The 18,559-nt window shown below is 37.3% G+C and overlaps 2 protein-coding genes, 1 long non-coding RNA gene and 1 pseudogene across 5 annotated transcripts in view; 3 read left to right on the top strand and 1 right to left on the bottom strand.

The window, feature by feature from the left end:
• The window catches only part of LOC149050919 (uncharacterized), a 218,824-nt gene that overhangs the window by 51,624 nt on the left and 148,641 nt on the right, over nt 1-18,559 (bottom strand). The window lies entirely within an intron of this gene.
• LOC149050925 (G protein-coupled receptor GRL101-like) overlaps nt 1-18,559 on the top strand; it is a 94,595-nt gene that overhangs the window by 6,351 nt on the left and 69,685 nt on the right. The window lies entirely within an intron of this gene.
• Nucleotides 12,556-14,707, top strand: LOC149050932 (uncharacterized). Of its 2 annotated transcripts, XR_016184151.1 has the most exons (3): nt 12,559-13,246; nt 13,934-14,024; nt 14,393-14,707. It is a non-coding gene; the product is annotated as an uncharacterized LOC149050932 (long non-coding RNA). The 2 variants fall into 2 exon arrangements; XR_016184152.1 differs by lacking the exon at nt 13,934-14,024 and having other exon boundaries at nt 12,556-13,246.
• On the top strand, nt 14,998-17,135 carry LOC149050931 (ryncolin-2 pseudogene; annotated as a pseudogene). Its single transcript, XR_016184147.1, has 2 exons — nt 14,998-15,447; nt 15,905-17,135. The product of XR_016184147.1 is annotated as a ryncolin-2 pseudogene (transcript).

The raw sequence follows: 18,559 nt of genomic DNA, 5'->3' as shown, positions 1-18,559 counted from the left end.
CTTTGTTTTTTTAATGTTAGGAAAACGGAACAATAGTTTGAAAAAAGGGGATGGTAAATTCAGGCATTCCACCGCAAAGAAGTAAGTAGTGAGAAGGGGGATATACACAGGTTCAAATTCCTCCAGAGATATAAACTGTCCGTATAACAAAGTTGACGGACGTTGTCACTGACAAACTAACTGCTGAATTATTTGAATTACTGACTTATTTGCAAACTAGCTAGCTCCTTAACCTATTGGCTAAACGGTTGAAAGAGTGACAATCGCTAGCGGACTTACATCACTGACTAACTGACTCACTAACCTCCTTACTCACTGATTAACCAGCTGACGGACTCACTGACTGAATTACTGACAAAAATGACTGAGCAACTGATAAACCAACAAACTGACTACTTGACCGACTGACTGAACGAATGCTGAACAATCGCCAGAACAACTGTATGCCCAACCTAGCAGCCAACCGAAAGATTGATTGATAGTTTATTTTATTGACTGATTGACCGACTGATTAAATGACAGAACGGGGCTTTTTACAAAATAATTCTTTTGCAAGATTATAGCGATTGAGCGTTCCTTTTCTTTTCCTTGTTTTACTTTTGTTTTGTTTTGTTTGTTTGTTTGTTTGTTTTTTTATCAGAAAAAGGGAAAAATCAAGATCAATGCGTCGAAAGTCACCTTCGGCTACCGAAGCTGTCGATGAAGAAGATACTTTTGAAGAGGACACAAAACTGTAGGCAGTTAAATTCGAGGAAATTTTTATAAATTCTAAGCAATCTAACGAGAAGAAATGGCAATTAGAAATCGATAATCTCGTCTTTGTTTTTTATTAAGCGTATGAGATACAAAATAGAAAAAAACAGTTTTGTTAATTTTGCGTCTATTTAGAGGTAAACGAGGACTTAGTTATATTGAACCAATCTGTGTACGTAACTTAGTTGAACCAAATTTCACTCGATCTTTGGCTGTCTTTAAAAAAATCTCTAACAAAACGATTTTTTTTTCTAACGATAAGTTATAAGTTTTCAGATTTAGACAATTTAATTGATGTTTTAATGGTTTATGAGTTAGTGTTTCATATCTATGACTGATATGGTATCCATGGCTACTTCACATATCAGTGACATCATCTCATGTATCGTGTCTACAGTCACAAGAAGTTTCAGCTTTCCCTCACCTAAACAAAAACACCCATGCGGTTGATTGGGATCCTTTAAGACACCTGCTATGAGGAGTCTTTTGAGGGCGAATTAAGACAGCTGGAGATGGGAAGCGCATTAAAGGTAGAATTAAGTAATTGAATTGTGTTAATTGGCTTAAAACGAGAGGATGTAATACCAAGAATTGTTATGGTAAGTCATTATCAAATATTAACTTCTAGAATGCCCTTTCACGGTGACTTGGAGGTTATGTAACTATGATGCTATTCTACCAGAATTTTAGTGTTTGAGGCCGGCGGAATGTTCTAAAATACGTTCCAAGAATTCAGTAATCTAGGAGTAATTATGCATTTCAAGCTAAACTGAGAGAGAGAGCCACTATGATGTACATCAAAGATTGTGCATTTAAAAGGTATTGGGTAAAAACAGTGAGTTTGTGTCAGAGGAGAACTAAGGAACAGTCTGAAGTGGTTTGTAGAAGATAATCACAGTATCGCCTGAAGGAGTCGCTTCTTAGTAAGCATTTTTACGCATTGTTTAACAACGTAGTACGGTTTGTAGTAGTGTAGGATTCTTTCTGTCTGTTAGAAAATACCGTGACATAAGATTCCAAAGTGGTTTTCAAGAGTTTTGATTTGATGCTTGCTCATTTTTCCTGCTTGATTATGTGCTTTATTATTAGAACAATACCAGGTTTTTCTTCATATTTTCTGCAGAGTTCAGGAAATGCATGCTTTCTGACTCATTGGATTATATAACATGTTGACCCTCATTAAAAACAAAAATAATAACCTATGTACTTATATGAGATAAGAAAACTTTAATTAGTCAAGTTTTAGCAAATTGATCCATTGGCATATCAAAGAAGGTGCAAGTTATAATAGCACTATTCAGCTCATAGAGGTTGATTAAAAATTTTCGTTCTTAGTAGTTAGATAATAATATAAATGCTGTATTCAATTGGATTATTACTGTAATTATTATGATAAAATAAAAATAACGAGAGGGATCAATAACACCTTGGCTATTTGAAGTTGTGTTTATTTTGTATACTTGGATATTTGATAGCGAGTGTTTACAAACAGAAAATCAGTATTCAACAACGATGAAGTTATTTCTATTTCAGAAGGATAGCGCTTGGAGCTAATACAGTATAGTTTTAACTCGGCTTTGAACTTTGGCTATCGTCTGACGAGAGTTGATATAACGTGATCCTCAAAGACAATGGTAAATGGGCAGTCCGAGTTTTGAAGGTTTTCATGTACGAAAACAAGAATCAAACACATTTAACACTCGTATAGAATGTACAGTTTCGTGTTCAAATAAAAAAATAACAGAACAAAACAAAACAGGAAAGATGAAAAACATAGCCAAATTAGCATAAATATAAAAATTCATACTAATTACGATGGTGTCAGAGCGACTGCGATCATGCCTAGGTCCCTCATTGCGATCTCCGCTCATCGCAAGGGAGAAAGGCTCAGAAGTTACATCGGCCGCCCTTTGAGTGAAAAACGAAGAGCTCGCTCTCATACCCTTTCCAATTTCTAAAGGAAACTTTGTATTCTATTACCAAAAATGTATCATTGTGCGTGACTAGATGTTTTCGGAAATGGCCGTACGAAGAATATCAATTAATCTTTTTTAAGCATTTCAACTACCTACGAAGCTTACCAAGAATCTCGATTTGAAAAATTCAATCACGTTTAAGCAAGTTTGCTTTCTTTTGCTTTTTTACTTTTACTGGTAGCGTTCTCAAAACAAAGAAACTGTGTTTCAGATGTAGTTAGAAAACACTGCAAGAAAAAAATTAAAAGTCTACTGTAATTGATAAAAGCATGGTGAAGCTTTGCGATGTAAAATTTTACTTACGAAAACATGACGGATTTCATATTAAATAATGAAACTGTAACAAAATTCTTGAACGTGATCACCAGTCCGATTTGAGCTGATAGGACAGAGTAGGCGTCATGCTTGTAAATGTACAATGCAATAGGACAGTTAAAGGGACAGTTGACACGTCATGTCCGTGTAAGTAAACAGAACGCGTCGTGCGCGCGCGCTGTTGTCTCGCATTTCGCCAAGTTAACTGTTGTTTCTTTTAAAAAACGTATAACCGATGTTTAGTTTCTTTCTAAAAGTTTGTACTTGTTTTGATTGATGGGTAACGGGACTGCATGCCGTCCAATTATGTCTGTAGTAATACTCGTTAGTAACACATCGCTTCGCGGTCGGTGATTTTGTTAATCACTCGTATGATTACAGACCGAATTGGACTCCACTCGGTCCTATTACTAGTATTAATCAGGACCGTCAAAATTTCCTTGAATGTGATTGCTGGATGAATTGCCCTTTTTTAACAAATTTTTTTGCAATGAATCCGATTTCATTTTCCGGCAAGTGACCGAATTGGACAAGAAATAAAATTAAAAATTCAACCTTTACAGAGTAACACTGAAGGCAGCCATTCTAATCTCCACAGATTTCTAAGTGAAAGCTGTGGTATAATGTGGATGCGAAAAGGATACTGAAAGGAAAAAAAGTAAATTGCAAAATTAAAAATACATTATGTATTCTCTTCCATAACAGAAAATCTCTCCCTGTTTACAAATTGTCCTACTAAAGATCCTGAAAATCGTCAGGACGGGCGTTCGCTTTAATTAACTTTGACTTCTATAAAACTCAGGAAAATGAAGAGATCCAATCAATCGGATTGTGGTTTTGGTATAAGTACCTTAATGTCTCACAATGACAAGCAGTCAACGGCTTTCTCTTCAGAATTTCAAGATGTCTAAATGTTTAAAATAAGAGAAAAAACCTTAAAGTAGGTGTGATTTAACAAAAAGTGTTGGTTACGTATTGATCAACCCTTATCGTATCGATAGCGGAATTTGTTATTAATTAGTCTTGAAGTTCGCACGAAACAAATATGCATGCATCAAGATTATTTAGTGATGAGATGCCTGAGCTTGACATCTGTAATCCAAAATTTTCATCATAGGTTACAGAGCAAACATGCGTGTCTGCATATACAAAGGCCGTCCGAGTATTTTGCTATAATTGAGCCAGCTTATTCTGAATAATTCTAACTTTAACGTGTCCAGAGCCAAGATTTCGACCACAAATCGCCAAAGCATGATCATAGTTCCTTTTCGCCTCCTCATCGTGACCCTGATCATTGTGTGCGTCACCAATATTTTCATAAGTTTCTCCAACTTTAAGATGATTACGTCCGAACTGTTTTAGGCAAATGTCCAGTGCAAGTACATGGTAGTCCATTGCTTGCTGGAAATCACTTACATTTCTGTATAGAGTACCCAGGTTATTGAAAGAATCTGCGACATCTACATGCTCAGGTCCGAGCTGTTTCAGACGAATGTCTAGTGCACGTGTATGGTAGTACTTTGCTTGCTGGAAATAAGCTAGATCACTGTACACAGTACCCAGGTTATTGTAGGAAGATGCGACATTTCCATGCTCGGATCCAAGCTGTTTCAGACGAATGTCCAGTGTACGTGCATAGTTGTCCTTTGCTTTCTGGAAACAGCCTAGATCACTGTACACAGTACCCAGGTTATTGTAAGAAGCTGCCACACCTACATGCTGAGGTCCGGGTTGTTTCACACGAATGTCCAGTGCACGTACGTGGTTGTGCTTTGCTTTCTGAAGATCACTTAGATTTCTGTATACAGTACCCAGGTTATTGTAAGAAGCTGCGACATCTATATGCTTAGGTCCGAGCTGTTTCACACGAATGTCCAGTGCACGTGCGTGGTAATCCTTTGCTTTCTGAAAATCACCAAGATCACTGAATACAGTACCCAGGTTATTGTAAGAGGCTGCCACATCTACGTGCTCAGGTCCGAGCTGTTTCAGACGAATGTCCAGTGCACGCGCAAGGTAGACCTTTGCTTGGTGGAAATCACCTAAATCACCGTATACATTACCCAGGCTATTGTAAGGATTTGCTACATCTATATGCTAAGGTCCGAAATGTTTCAGACGGACGTCCAGTGCACGTGCATGGTAGTACTTTGCTTGGTGGAAATCACCTAGATCACTGTATAGTACCCAGGCTTTTGCAAGATGTTGCAAAATCTACATGCTTAGGTCTGAGCTCTTTCAGAGTAATGTCCAATCCACGTACACAGTAGTCCTTTGCTCGCTGGAAATCACCTAGATTTCTGTATACAGTACCCAAATGATTGTATGAAGTTGCGACAGCTACATGCTTAGGTCGGAGCTGTTTCAGACGAATGTCTAGTGTACGTGCAAAGCAGTCCTTTGCTTGGCGGAAATCACCTAAACCACTGTATACATTACCCAGGTTATTGTAAGAAGTTGCGACATCTATATGCCAGGGTCCGATACGTCTTAGACGATTGTCCAGTGCACGTGCTGGAATTAATTAGATGACTGTATACAGTACCCAGGTTATTGTAAGAATCTGCGACATTTACATGCTCAGGTCCAAGCTGTTTTAGACGAATTTCCAGTTCACCTACATGGTAGTCCTTCGCTCGGCGGAAATCACGGAGATTACTGTATATAATACCCAGGTTATTGTAAGAAGCTGCGACATGAGTTTGCTCAGGTCCAAGCTGTTTAAGACGAATGTCCAGTGCACATGCATGGTAGTCCTTTGCTTTCTGGAAATCACCTAGATCACTATATACAATACCCAGGTTATTGTAAGAGGCTGCCACATCTACATGCTCAGGTCCGAGCTGTTTCAGACGAATGTCTAGTGTACGTGCAAAGCAGTCCTTTGCTTGGCGGAAATCACCTAAACCACTGTATACAGTATCCAGGTTATTGTAAGAAGCTGCGACATGTACATGCTCAGGTCGAAGCTGTTTCAGATGAATGTCCAGTGCATGCGCATAATAGTTCTTCGCTTGCTCGAAGTTACCCTTACATTTGTGTGTGGTTCCCACAAGGAGATAGAGTTTTGCTTTTCCGAGAGCCTCGTTTACATCACCTGAGTGTATAATTTTCAAGGCCACTTCGAAGTAGGTCATAGCAGCTTCGTATTCACAATGGTTGAGGCACATATTTCCTAGGATCAGAAGGTCATTAAGGTAATCTTGTAAGGGAATAACACCCATTTTGCTGACTTGAGATAATTCTTGCATAGAAAACAGAGATGGCTGGATTTTAGTCTCCGGTTACTAAGAACTCAGCTAGTATCCAGCCATCTTAACAGAACAAGCTTGGTCAATAACTCCAATTTATCGACCAGTAACACGGAGCTTGCGTACTAATTTTGCCTCTGTGTTATGGTTCATAAAAAAAACGAATAGTATATGCGCAGAAGTTAGGGCATGACATATATAGAATTTTCTCGTAAGGCAACCCCCAAACACTCATTTAGGACTTGTTTCGAAACTGCTTTTCAGACCACTAGATTTTGGCAAAGATTCTAACATGTTTTGTCCAGGCGTGTTATCTATCAGCCCTTTGAAACAGTTGTCGACCTAGTTCAACTTGTCTACTGGAAATTTGTTTCGTATGGCACATTTAGGCTTCAAAACGTTTTTATCATACTGCATTGAAGATTACAACGTTCAGCAGGTATTAAGTTTGAGTGCAACTATATTTGATGGCTTTTCTCGCCTTTACGTAAATGCTATAGGCTTACCCTGGCCATTCCTCCTGTTTTTCGGAACAGCTTCATTAACGAGTCGAAACGCAAGTTTCTCTAATGATTTGTCATTGCGTTCTTCGCATTATTCACCCGCTAATGAGTGAATAATGTTCATTCGCAGGGGAGGGCGCACCAATCAGTTACTGACATCAATGAAATAGCTAATTTTGTATCTACTGATTCAAGTCAATCACCTTTTTTTTTTCTTAGTTGTCATGTTATTAGCAGTTTATAAACTAAATATTGCTGTTTTAAAAAGGGCCTTGTTTTGGCGTTGATCATTTCTATCCGGCTTGGGTCGAACAATAATCCACAATGTCAAAGTTTCTTGTTTTGCTCCAGTTCTTCAAAATTCTAACAGCTTTTACTATTACTACTAGTGAACAATATCGCAGATCTGATGAAAAGAATAATGTTTATTTTGTCGAGTATTTGAATAGAATGCTAAACATTGATCAACTGGCATCTTACAAAGTCTACGATTCAATGGCCTGTGGCCTTCACTGCATCCGACACGAACTTTGCATCTCTGTCAACTTTACAGTTGAAGCGGATCTAACGGGACACTCCTGTTCTTTACAAACTTAACTGGAACAACTCTTATCATCACTACAGTTTAGCGGTAAGGAAAAAGTTTATTAATGCTAAAATAATACCTAAAAACTCATATCAGATATGTTTCAGATTAAAACCTCGAGGCGAATACTATTCAAACCGAAATTGAGGATTCCGTGGAAAATAAGCATACTCCCAAAGAACAAAAACAAAAACAAATATTTTAAGATGAATGTATTACTTATAAAAGAAAGAACTAATCTGGTTGAAAATGAATGCGTCCGCACATAAGATTATTTTGCAAAAACAAAGAAACGGCAAAATTTAAGAAAACATCAAGAGTTTCAAAAACGGTTTCAAATATACGCTTTAATGACTATTCTGGACAGGAAAAATATGTGTTGCTCATACATATCCATGGTTAACGCAGAGCTGTAATTTTGTTGTTGTCGGGCGGCCTAGTTTTTTCTTTCATTGACTAGGAATACTGGGCTAACTTTGACCTTGTTTTTTTCTACACATCCAGTTCTTTCTATTTCTACCACTATCAGATTGAAAATATGAACCGACATGGTGCGTGCGCCTTCACGCGAAATAATTTAACTAGTGTTAAGTTCAACTGAGCGACAACTGATAAGTTCCTTTAAGTGCCTCCTGTTGCCATAGTGTCCTGACACTTAAACAGTAAAAAGAGGCACATGGTGTTTGGTCAAGCCGTCACCTATTGAATTAATCGGTAGCGTAAATCGTTTCCTATACAAAAAGAAATTATTAAGGATGGAAATTGGTAAAAATCGCAGAGAAAACAACTTCTCAAACAATGGAGACTGTATGAAAAGATGACCGTAATAAGAACCTTTTGTGCAAAATTAATTTTAATTTTCCGACATTCGCTCCCTTCAAAGACATTAATAGCGGGATCTGGCTCCATGAAACAATTCCCCATAACACTGATTGGAAAAGTTACATTGGGAAAGATGCACATTATGATAAGATTTGTTTCGAGTAATACCTTCAAAAAAAGAAAGAAAAAGTGAAAGAACTTCTCGCATAAATAATGTATGGCCTGCATGCAAAGAAGCAATGCCGATTTCATTTCCTCTTTGTTTATTTTCATTCCATACCTCTTTATCATCGATTGTATAATTTTCTTTTCTTTTCCCGGTGAACCTACAAAAGACCCCTTCTATCAAGGTCTTCAAATACAGTACTTTACTTATCGAACTACTTCAATCATGCTAGTTCAATTTCTTGTGGAATAATCACGGCAGCCGATCAGAACAAAGGGCGATTTTACGGAAAGCCTCATCATTTACTTAACGACTATTAACGGAAGTATAGGTGGCTAATGAGAGATATTTACATAAGCGCACGACGGCGAAGTAAATATCCACTGCTCACCACCAATACCGGGATGTAATAGTATTAGTATATACTAAAACAGAGAGATAATGTAGCAAAAAAATATGATTTCAAAAGTGATTAGCAGAGGATAATCGGAATTTGAGTAGCCAATCGGAGCGCGCCTTCAACGCTATCCAGTGTTTCATTATATGATAAATAGAGAATAATACATGGGCGCGCATAGTGAAGAGAAATTCTATATGTACAAGCAACCATGACTTATTAGTTTTGCATAGGCCATAAAGATAAAAACTCAATGGGAGACTTTGTGGTGGCTTCTGAAATCAGTCAGTTGAATATATCTTGTCAGTTTTAATAAATCTCTGAAAACCGATGTTTGTTACAAATTCCTTTCCATCCATCGCAAAAAAGGAGACAAACAGATGCCAGCTAAGCGATTCTGACCTATTTTCTGGTCATGTAAATTTTTCAACAGGAGATGGAGCATTATATAAAGGAATAAAGGTTATGACACAACTCGATTTTAATGATATAGGACTTTCGGGCGGGGAGCCTATAGAAATGCATGTTTTATTTTACTCAATGTCAACCATCGTACGGCTCATTAATCAAGATTTGATTTTAAAATAGATTGCAGCCTTTTTTCTTAAACGGAGAGTACACTTCTCACCCAGTTGTCAGGTGCTCAAATATTCATTTGGTAAATAGTTTTTTAGAAGTTAAAGCATTTAAGACCAAATAACTTTCGAAAGGATGTTCGTTTATTTCTATTTTTTCCATAATTTTAGAGCCCCTGCATGGAGGATGATCCGTGCAAAGAGAATGAAAGGTGTCTTGTTGACTACAAATCAAACACTCAGTTCTGTAAGTGTATAGAAGGTAACTGGAGACCCAGTGATCCTTCGTATCTCGATACTCAAGCTTTTGCAGACTCAGAGATTAGTGTCCTCTTTAACAGATTGAACAAAATGTGTACATCTACCGTGCTCAACAAAATCCAATAACGGCTATTGTTATCTGACTTCGAATATGGGACAGCAATGGCGTGCATATGCGAGTTACTTAAGTCGTCGGAATGGTATACAATCTGGGTAATATATTCATATTTTGAAGAATTGGTAGAAACTTTGAGGCCACTTTATTACAAATGATAATTTGATATTGTCAAGGAGCCATATCCTTAGCGATATTATCATAGAAGTTTCTAATTTCTAATTCCATGATACCTCACTCATCGTATAATCGCCTTCGAGTTAATTTCACCGAAGAAGATGGAGCACTGTTTAAAGGAATACAGGTTATAATACTGGTTGGTGTTAGTATTAGAGAGCTATGAGGCGTTGAATTGAATTTAATGGAGTGGGAGGGCTGGAGAGTGAAAATATTTAACTCGGGGTCATAATGTAAAGACTGAGCGCAGCGAGCTCCTTGAGTCTTCGCCACGAGCCGAATATATTCCAGTATGGCCCTGTCAGTCAATAAGCACTTTAACACATGACCACTACTTATCGAATCTTTCGAAAATTTTTGTTTCAGTTTAAATAGGACCCGAAAGACAAGTGCACGCGGTAAAACCAAAAGAAAGACCCTACTTTAAAAACTGTTCTCTTTATTTTTTAGAGTCAGAACAAGAAAATCAGAATTCATCGAAAAACGGGTCTTACTTTCTCACTTCTTTATTTCCACCGAGTACAAGTCCACAGTAAGAAGCTTTCTTTGTGATTGCGCACGGGATGTCAGGCGAGTCATATAACGTTATATGTTTTCCTACTTTTGAGCGTGCAGGCCTAAAGGTTATGACGCCATTAATTTTTATTTTCAATACAGACAATAACGTTGATACTCTCAGTGAGTTATATCCTCAGATGTTTACTTCATAGATTGCCCCAAAAATACTATTATCAAGATGATTCCTCAACTGACGGTGTGTACTGGGTTTACCCTGATGAAGAAGAACCATTTCAAGTGCTGTGTGACATGAAAACTGATGTTGGATGATGGACCACCTTTTAAAGGCGCATGGAATGCTCTGTAGACTTTTATGTCGACTGGGATTCATACAAAAAGGCTTCGGAAATCTGGAGGGCGAGTTTCGGCAAGGGAACGATTATCTTCACCGTCTGACTGCATCTGCCAACATGATGGTTCGCACTGATATGGAGGATTATGAAGGCGACCGACGATTTGCTGAGTACACGACTTTCTCTGGGACCGACGACGGTAATAATTATCGAGTGACGATCGACGTATACCGAGGCACTGCAAGGGACTCATTGCAATTTCACTCTCAACCCATCAGGTATGATTTGTTCATTGTATTTTCCGGTGCTTACCTGAATAAATACAGATGTTGGGAAACCTCTGAAGTGTACCTGCCTAAGAATGTGCCAGAGATCCTTAACTGAGGAAAGCTGAAGATCCGTACATCTCATTTGCTTGGCTCTTTCTTCGAAAATTGTTTTATTTATGATCGAGCCATACAGGTATAAGTAAAGAGGTTAACTTGCTATCCCCGGTTGGTTTGCAATGAGAGAGGGGAAGCTAACTGTAAATTGCAGAATTGCACCTCACTCAACGATAGGCACCGAGGACTCTAGACCTGTCTTTTCCACTTATTTAATCTCTCGGTGCTTTAATACGTCATTTTACCTACATCAGAATTACTTCTCTCCGTGTAACATGGGTTACCTGACTATAATTCTGGCAAATCTATGCGAGTTCTACCCGACTCATACTTTTGATTGACCTCTGACTAAACGTTAAATTACTTGCTTATATATTTGCATTCGAAAGGCATTGATGGGCATTCTTACAATTTTGTGTCAATGCAGTGCTTCTTGGATATGTGTTGCTTTCAGTAGCATTGCTATTCAGCTTCTCATTTTCTCAAGAAGTTCTTTATTTTGAAATTTAGAAATATGAGGTTTACAACTAGGGACAAGGACAACGACGTCTATGAGGATGCAAATTATGCAGTGCTATATAAAGGTGGCTGGTGGTATAGTGACTGTCGTGCCGCTAATCCAAATGGTTTGTATCAGGGTGGAGGTTACGCTTAAGGAGTCACATGTGCACCATTTCGAGGACAAGATTATTCTTTAAAGCGCATCGAGATCAAACTTCGACCAGCATGATTTCAAATTTGTAGCCTGTACCTGTAAGATTTTAGCAAATAGTAGTTTACAAGGCTCAGATATCTGTGACGCGTAAACTGATTCTGTTTCTGATATAGCTTTCAAGTTGGTTTGCAACACCTTAGGAGTTCCTGCTTTAAAACGAAAGCGACCAGGATGCTGAAGTAGCAAACAAAAATAAAGTATGTATCTAAAATGTAATTTTTCATTCACTTTCAGAGAATCATAATCCTTTGATGCCTTTAAGGATGGTGTTATTAGACAAAACGGAGTTAACAACGCAAAATATTTGACACCTTTTATTGTGTGCGTCTGGTGAAATACCTTAATCACATTTACATATTGAAACATATTCAACCGTTTATTTTCTCTGCTTGGCTGGTAAAATTTGTAATCTATCTGTGGCAACGATACAAGTACATCGCATAAATGTTTACAGAACTCTTATAGAATTGGTATCGCCCATGCCAATTCTCTCTCTCGAGTTCCTGTTTTGACAAAATTAATTATTGAATACAAAAGATTGGCGAACATCACGACACCTTGTCATATAAATACTGAAATTTAATTTTTGTTACTTTTTACATCCTTTTCCCGGCTTATTTGGTAGAATTATGCTAATTCACCTTGTTTTGTTACCAGTTTCAAGTACCTATCTTTCGCGTTAGCTGCCACACAAATGTGACAGGCTGTTTTGTTGTCCCGCGAAAGAAAAATAAAAACACATCAGCTTTCCGAATGAAAATGCTCTGATTGGATTGAGGAATGCTTTTTGTCCATTTTAAATAAATGTTTTCATCAGAAGCCACGAAAATATCCAAATAATCGTGACGATGCAAATGATGATTGCTATTTTGAAGGACGTAAAAGATGGATATTGCATATTGGGAAGTTAGTGATATATATAATTTGCATGTAAATTAAGTCACAAGAATGGTAACTCCGCTTTTAAAATTATGAATAGGAATCCTTGAAATTTCTCAAGAGTTAAGCGCCACCAGTTTGAAAATTCAGCCAAATCAATTTGAGTCGAAGGCAAGATAAAAATGAAACAACTAAACATGTACCTATTGACCTTTTTGATGTTTTCACTTACGGCTATCGCACAAGGTTCAAATCGATTGTCGGAGCCCGATTTTAAGGCTGCTAATTTCGCAAAGGCGATAGAAGATCGAAAACTCAACGGGAGTGTCCTCAGAGACTTTGAGGTCGCGTCTGAGATCTCTTGTCAGTTTGAATGTATCTCTGAAGACCGATGTTTATCTTACAACTTCCTCCCCATCCATGGCAAGGAGATAAGTATATGCCAACTAGGTGACTCGGACCGCTTTATCAGTAGCGTGAATTTTACGAAATAGGATGGAGCTATTTACAGAGGAATACAGGTGACAATACTAAATTATTTAATAGAGTCTGCCCTTCAGAAGGGAATTTGTGAAAAATAGATGTTTTGATGAACTTGAATGTCATCCGGCTCGTTTTAAGTGTATTTCCTTCGGTGTAAATTTACTGCTGAGTGTTTAGGAATTCCATACGTGTACTGTCTCTATCTACCTTAATGAATTACCAGTTGATAATGAATGATTGTTTTACTTCTCTGTCGACACATTACAGCTATTTCCGTGAAAACCAACTATGATCTGCCAAAGTTATTGGTGCCTTAAAGCACCTGTAAAAAAAGGCAGGGTTTCTTGTCAGAAAAGAGAATGCTACACTATAGTGATCTTACGAGGACAAACTTTACTGTGAAATGAAATCATATAATCTAAATTCTATAGAGACTTTCGTTTGACAAAATGGAAAATTAATTAATAACAAAAAGCTGAAATATGGATAAACCTTATCAGACACTCAAATGACTGTAAAGGGAATACAATCGAGTCTTCATTTCCACCTTTGTGAGATTAGTTTGTTCTTAGACTTTGCAAAAATAAAACTGTCCCAGCTTTTTCTCTTCAAAGATGTAAGATCGACAAAAGGCAGGAAGTTCTTGGCCCACTTAACGAAAAAGCCCTCCTTCAACTTTAAAGTATGAATATATATGTAAGGCAATTTTATTTCCTTACTTTTAGAGCACCTGCGAACAAGATATTCCGTGCACAGAGAGTGAAATATGTGTGGTTGACTACAGATCAAACACTTACTTTTGTAAGTGAAGCAGAGGTAAGGATGGACGTGGTTAGATCTTTGTAGTTTAACAGCTATGGATTTATATAGTTGGGGATGGATTTTCTCTAACAGAGTGAACGGTGTAATTGAGACGCTTTTAAGTGCCGAGGTGCAGATTCAACTAGGAAATAAGCACTAGACAAAGAGAGTTTACGAAAGGTGAAACAGGCAACTTCGAATATAACAAACAGTTAGATGGCGAGGGAGAACATCAACTCACGTCCACTCTGTTGGAGATAGAGAGGAAATCCCCTAAACTAATATGCCATAATAATATTCTGCATGAGGTAAGAAATTTTATGGCCAGTTATGACGGAAACAAATAGGGTTGAGACAGGACATTTTCATTTCACGCTTTGCAGGATGCTATAACACCAATATATGATTAGGAAAAAAAACCACTTCAGGTGACTGGTATATCGGCTGATAATGTCGGCGGCCAAGATGTTTAGCACACTGGAACATGCCGGGACACGCCGGAAAAATGTGGGAACATGCCGGAACATGCCGGAAAACGAGGAATATCCTAGAAAATACCAGAACACTGAAACATGCCGGAACACCGCGGAAAAACTAATAAAAAAACCTCAATATTCGATGAAAAAATATAGTTCATGGTTACCCGGTGTTCCAGGTTTTAACACGCGTCGAGATATTTGTCAGAAAAATGAGTAATTGGTAGAGTAGCAAAACTTCAAGGATGTTATCAGCCTACAGACCAGCAAGCTCGAAGGGTTTTTTATTAATTTTAGAACCCTTCCATTACTTGTCGTAAAGCAAGTTGAAAGCAAATTTTGTCGACTTTTTTGTACTTTTGGAGCAGAATTTCAGATCAGCTTTTTAGTGTCACTATTACTGGACCCACCAAAACGAGTTCTTTTTCTTCCATGTAAAGTGATTAAGATGAAAAAGTGAAATTCATGACATTAATTTTTCCGCTGGCTTTGTTCCTTTCCGATGGAAATAATTGGGGGACAAATGCGTTGTTAAAGATTGTCCTGGGAACTGTCTTGACCATTATCAAAATGGCTTGACTTCCGACGGAGTGTATTTGATTTACCCTGATGAAGAACAACCCTTCCAAGTACTGTGTGACATGACAACTAATGGTGGAGGATGGACCACCTTTCAAAGGCGCATGGATGGCTCTGTAGACTTTTATGTCGACTTGGAATCTTACAAAAAAGGCTTTGGAAATCTGGAAAGAGTTTTGGCTTGGGAATGACTACCTTCACCGTCTCACTGCATCTGCCAACATGGTGTTTCGAATTGATATGGAGGATTACGAAGGCGACCGAAGATTTGCCGAGTACACGACCTTCTTTGTGGCCGAAGAAAGCAATGATTACCGGGTAACGATCGATACATACCGAGGCACCGCAGGCGATGCATTACTATCTCTCAGTAGGCCTATCAGGTTTGTTTCAGGCATTTCAGTTTTTCGTATAATGCTTAGCGAATAGTAATATAAAGCTAGCCCTGAGAGCTCTGCGCAAGAACCGAGAAAAGTATTCATTACCCGCTGAAGATGAAGATCTCCACACTTATTCAAGTTAAACATCTCTTTCTGAGAATGTACTGCTACAGGCAACATTGCTGATCAAAAGATCCAACTTATATCTGACGCATATTGCTGACAATTATAGCTCCTTTTGAATTGGTGCTAGTACATTCCTCTACGGTACATTATTAACCATAAAATGTATTTTGTTGATTCCTAACGTTACCATTTGTCTTTCACTTGCCTGATGGGGGATTATTCTTTTTCTACACTTGCTGACAATGCAGCCTTATTGCTGATCATACAATGTTATCAGTAGCATTGTTGTTTAGCTCTTCCTCAGTTTCATAAAAAAATTCTTTTTTCATATCAGAAATATGAAGTTTACAACCAAGGACAGAGACAACGACGTCGATAACAGTAAGAATTGTGCCTTTCACTATAAAGGCGCCTGGTGGTACAACTACTGCCATAACGCAAATCCAAATGGTTTGTACCAAGGAGGAGGAAACGCACAACGAATTACATGGGAACCATTTCGGGGACAAGATTATTCGTTAAAGCACATCGAGATCAAACTTGGACCAGCATGATTTGTATCTTAGAAAATGTGTGTTTAAGCCTTCATGATCAGCAACAATGATAATGATAATAAGAATTACTATAACAATTGTAATAATTATAATAATTATAATAATTATAACAATTATAATAATTCTAAAAAAATCATCATAATGAAAATGCACATCAAGATGTTCCATGGCAAATAAATAGAAGGTCTGAAAATTAGAAAAAAATATGAGAAATCGAAGACTTCATATTAATGACGAAATAATAATTAAAAGTGAATTTATTAAAACAGCTTTGGTCCTAAACAGGATCTGCTTCTGAGGTGAACGTATCTTTTTATCATCTTTATTATTATTCTTATTAATATTTCTTATTAAATAAAGCGCACACATGATTCTTTCACAACTGCGATAGAAAAAAATTAAGGAAATAATCCTCATGTTTTAATCAATTAAGATTAATCTTAAGGTTCGTGAATAAAATAATCAACTGATATGTAGCTTTTATTGCAAAACTTTTTTATAAACTTTGCATGCTTTGGTAAGGTCACAAATACTAGTTGCATCAACTGAAAGGCCAAGAAACATTTTTGAAAGCACAATCGCACGAAAAGATTACCTATTTACTTTAAGGGGACTCTTCTTTGCGCAGGCTTTTGACTATAATCAAAATATTTTTGGCCTCATAGAACTTCACCTTGATATGCAAACTAAACTTGCAATTCATTTCTATCGTAACTCCTTAAAAACGGAGGCTGCCATACTGCTTGATATTATATTATATGAAGAAAGGTGCTAGTACTTGATTTACCTCAATTTCTTATGTAGGAATAGGGATCAATTCCCTGCAGTTACTGTTGTTGCAGAGCAAGTCGTTTGCATCACTTCAGTCCAATATAGACAAAGAAATGTCGCACATATCTGGTGAAAATCTTCACCTATCAAGAGATAGAGATATCTTCCATGTGATTAATAAGTGTGTAATAGTTATAATAAAGCTTCTAGGTTAATAACATTTCACTTATACTTTTCCCATCAAACCCTTGCTGTTATTTCGTAGAATTATATTGATCTAGCTTGTTTTGTAGCCAATTTCTGACAGTTGTTTTGTCTCATTTATTGTCCGAGCAAGGTCCAGCATTTTGCTGCTCTAAGGTTCATTGTCATTAAGCACGACTAGCGGAGGGCTGTAATATCTGAACAAATCGTTGGATTGGACGGGTCTACGGACAGTTTCATCTTAATTTTATGACACAAACTGTTCTGTTTGCTTGCTTCTGAGAAAAGTTTATGAGCTAATGTCAGTATGCATTAAACAAACAGCGGCAAGTCGCCCAAATTCGTTTTCTCACCTACTCTCATATTTTGTAGCCCAATATGTTCTAATATTTGTGGTGTAGTTTTTTTTGTAAAAATTTATTTTAGTTTTCGAGAAATAATTTTTTCGTTCGATGCTCAAATATGCAAATTGTCACCGTGGATATTACCCGAGTTGTGTGACCTCATATAACGAATATACTAGACCAAAGGTAATTTTGTTAACACAACCCTTTGTTTTATCATCTAAATTTAATCCCCTGTTTTTATCGAAGCTGGCAAAGAAATATTTATTTTTTGGTGAATATTTTTGTCCGACATACTTTTCCTACGTCGAAAAGTAGCATCAAAACAAAGAAAGTTTTAACAATGACCGATATGACACAATCAACTGAGCTTCAAGCTTTTGTAAGAAAAAAGGATGGTTTTAAAGTTTCTGTAAAAATTTCCTTGTGTATATGTGTTGTTCTATCTTGAGACGAACTCAAAGTCCGGCAAAATTTACTTCATAGCGACTATGAAATATACATGGTGCGCCTACTTGTAGCCACCGTTAACTGGCATAAATCACTACAATTTGCAAAAACATCTAACATAACACTCTTACCTTGTTTATTTATGGTTTTATTAGCTGTTTCGATGATCACGTTAATTATGCTCTACCGCGTTCTAGCCAGATTTCAGTTCCAGTTTATATATCTTCTCTAACTTATTATATCAGTTGCGTGACAAGCGTGACACAGAAATTCAAAGATAAATCAAACTCCGAAATACCAAGATATGGGTTTTTTTTCCTTTTTTGCATGACATCTAGAAAAACCTTTCAGGAATTACTGCATTCAGAAATCTAAAATGTCCAGATCCATCAATGATTCCTTTGCCGGCTGAAAATGTATGTATGTTTACTATAGTCAATTTGATTGACAAGCTACATACTGATTTAGCTAACTGATCTGTTTTATAAGCGTCTCATCTAACATGCTAACAAGGAGGTTTGTTATTTAGTTAAATCGTCCCTGGTGGAACTTGTGGGTTTAGTTATCGAGAAGACCAAGTCGTTCCCTTGCGTGATTGTTAAACAGACATTTCAAGTCACTTGCGCAGTTGCAAGTTTTCAGATCCAGAAAATGAAGTTGATCTTG

Source organism: Pocillopora damicornis, chromosome 2, assembly GCF_964200805.1.
Source record: "Pocillopora damicornis chromosome 2, jaPocDami1.2, whole genome shotgun sequence".
Lineage (NCBI taxonomy): Eukaryota > Metazoa > Cnidaria > Anthozoa > Scleractinia > Pocilloporidae > Pocillopora > Pocillopora damicornis.
This window is presented reverse-complemented; position numbering and strand designations above follow the sequence as displayed.